Below are 5,256 nucleotides of genomic sequence, written 5' to 3' on the forward strand. Positions count from 1 at the left end.
TATTCAATCACCTCCTTATGTATTCCTACATTTTACTTAACCGAGCTCCGATCCTTTTTTTTTCGCTTGGATACAGTATCTCCAGATTGGCCATTTATAATTGTTAATTTGGCTATTTCAACAAAGGAACACAGAATGTGAGGTCTTTTCCTATTTAAGTTATTTTTATGTATTAAAAAGAAATTTAAAAAAAAATATCGAAGCTTTGGGTCTTCTGGTTATATCTATAAACAAAACAATTTTTAGCATAAAATTATTCAGTCATCTCCTTATTCATTCCTGCATTTTACTTAACCGAGCTCCGATCCTTTTTTCTAAGCTTGGATACAGTGTTTCCAGATTGGCTATTTTGTAGTCAATTCACCCGAGTAGCTGATTTTGTTATTGTTAGTTTCGTTTTGGGTAATTTCGATGGTGTAGTTAGTTTCGATGGGTGTAGATGGGGACAATTTGAAAATAAGAAGCAACAAAAGGCATCGCATAAAACCTTCCTTATAGTTTTTCTAAGCTGTGGAGGGGGAAGGACAACGACTTCTGCAAGTTTTAATGTAAAAGAGAAAACTAATGCTTATGTTCAAAGTGTACTTCGAATTTTGTTGGTATTAAATTTTATCCTAAAGTAGTTTCATAAACTACAACTCTATATTTTAAGGTGTAACTATCCATCAGATCATCCTGGAACTTTTCTTCAATGATGAAAGAGAAAAAGAACCAAAAATAGTAAGTAAAGAAAAAGCGAAAAATTCATAGACAGCATCGACGATTATTTTTTAACAAGAAAGATCATATTTTTCCGCTGCACAACCAGTGGCAGTTTTTTCTTTTTTTTTTTATCCCAATTCAAGCTATTTAAAAGCAAGTGAGTATTTCTTTTAAGATTTTTTTACAATATTTGGCATTGATGTAAAATAACTTTATTTATACATCAAAGATTTACCAACCAACCAGTAAATTTGATTTTGAGAACATTAGCAAAAATGCAAGGTAAAATTATGATCAATTATATATGAAGCCTTTTCTATTCTGGGAATCTATTATTCTATTATTAATTTTTCTAATGTTATTATTTTAACATTAAAATTATAATGCTGTAATATTACTTCCTCTTCCACTATTTCTTATTGTCGCAAAGGCTCGTTACGTTCTCGATGCTCATGGATTTACACAGCATGGTAACGCTGTGTTATCTCTTTGTGCCATTAGAGGTTCATAGCTTGCTAGGTTTTCAAAATATATGGATTTATCCCGGTTTGTTTCGTGTTCATTAGGATAAATTAGCTAGCATACTTTATATTGTCAGGATTCAATCCAAGTATTAGGTTTCAACTGAAATCGAAAAATCCGAACTTTTATTGAATTTTCATGGTTTACAAAAATAGCATGTAAATACTCTATGTTATAAAGCTTCTATTTCGGTCGTCAGTAGGTTAGCATCTTTCGCCATGCCAAAAAACATTGATGAAGGGTTGTTTAGAAGATTGGCAGGGGAATCGACCTCCTTCAACTCTCCTTTATCAAGTACCATAACTCTGTAAAACAAAATTCTTAAATTAGCTGAGAATGTAATGATTCCTTTTAAGGAAGACAGAACTAGCAAAGGTTGCAGAAGAAAAAGAACATATAGAGACTTGCAATAAATTCATTCATATTTAGCGGTTCTTTGAATTAAAACATATTACGTTTAAAACATGTTAAAAACATATGATATTACGGAAAATATTATTGGTTCATTAGCCTTATTTTAAAATTGATATAAATACAGCATTCACAGTGGTGGAATGCTCCCCATAAGCATGACGAAAACAAATTCTTAAGAAACATTGGCCAGCAATTACATAAAAAAAGAAAACGATGAAAAATCGTTTTAAAGGCCAAAAGAAAATACTTAGGAAACACACAAAGCGAATATTTTGAGAGAACAACTGCGCGCACAAAATAATATAATCAAGGAAAATGCCGAAGAAAAAACCGAAAAACGAACGCCGAGAATCAAGAAATCCAATGAAAAAAAAACAGCCAAAAAATTAAAAGATAGATAAAATTCAATAAAAGGCCAAAAATTATAATATGAGAATCATAATAAAATATTATCAAATAGAATAAATGTAAGTGTATAAATGTAAGAATAAATTATAATAAAAAATTAAATATAAGAACTAAAATCAAACACCTAAGAACTGTAAAGTGAGTTTACTCACTTTAATCTTATTTTTATTTATCCTATTATTTAGATTATTTTTTCCTCATTTTTAACCGAGGTTGAATTTTTTTTATTTTAACACCTGATAAAAGCAAAGCTTTTTAACTGCATATGAAAGTCTTTTGGTTAAAATTTTAATTTTCACTGTCCTCTCCTTGGTATTTTAAAATATGGCAGCCTAACCAAATCGATGCTTAAGCCTGTCCAGAATTCATGACTAATTTTCAAATTTTCATTAAAATGCTTTTTCACAAGGTGTCTGTCAAATCATAATCTGTGTTGAACCGTGTTTCTTTATTTCTTTCTTTTTTTTACTTGTCTTATGATTTGTATTCTATGATGAAGAGAAGAAAAAATGAACCTGGATTAAAGTAAAAATTAGTCACAATTTTGCATCCTCTTGAAAACACATATCGGCAAGATATTTTATAGTATTGCGTCAGTATAAGGAATTTTGGAGCAAAAATTTAGAGGCTCCCTGGTAGTAAAACTACAAAAACTCGTAGCTCCTGATTAGGAAAGTTTCCCTAATAAATGTGAGCAGCCTGTGGAAACATTTCTTTTCAGAAGTTTATAACACCATCTCTTTTGGAAAAGAAACAAGGAATTTTTAAGCGTATGATTGAAGAGGAACAAAGAGAACACATCAAAGGGAAAAGCGATGATATTCCAATGTGACAATTTTCAATAATAATAATAATATAAAACTATTACAATTACATAATTATTATATCAATAGATAATTATCCGGGGATAAATAAAAATCCTACCGATTGCTATCCATGATAGTGTTCAATCTGTGCGCTATTGTGAGTACAGTAGAATTCACAAATTCTTTTCTTATTGTTGCTTGTATAAGATCATCCGTTTCCAAGTCAACTGCAGCAGTGGCCTCGTCTAGTATGAGGATTTTCGTTTTTCTAAGTAATGCTCTTGCTAAACATATCATATGTATAAACATATCATAAACATATGTATAAGAGAGTTAAATAAGCAGTTGTAATTTCCTCATTGATCGTGCCCTAAATATTTGCTCCCATTCATATATAAATGCAGAAATGAATTTTATCAGAGATATTCTTTTTGGTAATGGATACCCCATTCCTTTTGTAAATAAAATAATTAGCCGTAGAATAAAAAGACATTCTTGTAAAATCGAAGAAGATACTTCACAATGTGAGGCTATTGATAAGCCCTCAAATATTGTCTATCTTCCGTATATCCCAAAGATTACAACAAAATTAAAAAATATTTGCACAAAAAATAATCTGTACGTAGTTTTTACTAATAATTTTAAAATCATCAATCTCTTAAATTCGGGTAAAGATAAGACCCCAGTTACTCGCCAAAGAGGGGTCTATCAAATACCCTGTGATTGCAGAAAATACTATGTTGGCAGGACCCATCAGAATCTAGACAAAAGGTTACAACAGCATAAAAATGACATAGACAAGGCCTTAATTTCAAATGGTTCCAACAATTCCTTTGATTCTGCTCTAGGTTGGCATATATTTAATAATCCGTCGCACATGATACTTTTTGAAAACTCTTCACTCATTAGTAATGATTTGGGAATAAAACAGGTGGTTCGAGAATCAATTGAAATTAATCTCAAAATAAATAAAAATATTTCTTTGAACAGGGACTTGGGGGAATACTCACTAAATTCTTTATACTCAAATTTAATTAAAAATGATCTAACAAAATATTTTACTAAACCAATTTATAATAGTACTGAACCAACTACGAAAAGGCCTTTGAGACAGGCTGCTAAACAAGCAAGATTAGCTTTAAGAAATTGCATCTAATCATTTTATTCTCTTTAGTTTGAATGAGTTTATATTTCTTCATTTCATTCTTTTCGCCAGTCCTGGTTGAACTTCGCTGAAGTAAGGATGCTAGGGCTATATTTTTAAAAAAAAATTGTTTTAATAAGTGTTTTTATATTCAGTTTTAATTCTCATAATTTGATGTAAGTTCTTTTATATATACATATAGTATTGTATTGTGCTGAAGACGGCCCTTGGACATAGGGCCGAAATATCTACATAAATAATTTCCATTGTCTTGAAAAAACTTTCCCTATTGTTTCTACGTTGTATTTGTTTGCTTTTTTATCTTGTTGATTCATATTATTTATTGAATCAGTCAGTTTATTCGTCATAGAAAGAAATCTACTGTTACAATCACTAACAGATTATTTGGCCGATGAAGAGCGGCTTGTAGGGGGCCTCAACATACAATAATAACAAACAGAATAAATATGACAGATAATTATTTAAAGCAATAAACCAAATCAAAAAAAGCACAAAAAAGAAAACAGAGAAAAAGAAAAAATATCAAGAATAGACACTAAAATACAGTTTTAGCACTAATAAAAAATAAAGAAAAAAAGACAAGATATAGAGAAAGAACAGAAAACAAAGAAGGTCTGGCCATCACTAAACCATTATCGAAAAAAAATTAAGAGTTAGAAGGATAAAACGTAGGAAGGTTCTGAATACAGTTGTAAAAGAAAAGGAGGTGTCATTGAAATATAATCCCGAAGTAAAATCGACAGAAAAACAGGATTTCTGTGGGGTCATCTGTGAACATTTTGGAGTAACAAAGAGCCATAAAGAATAAACTAGCAATGAGGAGTACTTGCGTGATGAGGACAGGGTAAACAGAGACTGGGTACGTGGTAGCAGAATTTCATGGCATGCAAAGCTATGTTTATGTTTTATTTAGAAATTATTTGCTAAGGCTGTATCTGTGCCAAGGGCATCCGAAAGGTAAAACACCATTTTTATAAAATAATGTAACTTGCTATGGAGCAGTTATACCCTTATCATTTAATAGTTCCTATTTTTCCTAAATAAAAACTATTTCTCACGGCATTAAATAAAATAAATTCATGTTCCTGTTTAGCTTATGTCTCAACTTTTTCTCATATAATTCTGAGGGTTTTCCGTTTCAGAAACATCTTAGGGTTATAAAAGGGAGGCTTAATACTTAGGGAGCTTATAAATGAGCTTGTATCAAAGCTTTTAAAGCTAGTAATATTAACATTTCAA

General features: G+C 30.5%; 1 long non-coding RNA gene across 1 annotated transcript; it reads right to left on the reverse strand.

The window, feature by feature from the left end:
* Positions 1 to 1,334: 1,334 nt before the first annotated feature.
* LOC136040224 (uncharacterized) lies at positions 1,335 to 3,145 on the reverse strand. Its single transcript, XR_010620644.1, has 2 exons — positions 2,971 to 3,145; positions 1,335 to 1,529 (listed from the first exon to the last, which is right to left on the reverse strand). It is a non-coding gene; the product is annotated as an uncharacterized LOC136040224 (long non-coding RNA).
* Between the last annotated feature and the right edge of the window lie 2,111 nt (positions 3,146 to 5,256).

The sequence above is a fragment of the Artemia franciscana genome, chromosome 20 (genome assembly GCF_032884065.1).
Source record: "Artemia franciscana chromosome 20, ASM3288406v1, whole genome shotgun sequence".
Taxonomy (NCBI): Eukaryota; Metazoa; Arthropoda; class Branchiopoda; order Anostraca; family Artemiidae; genus Artemia; species Artemia franciscana.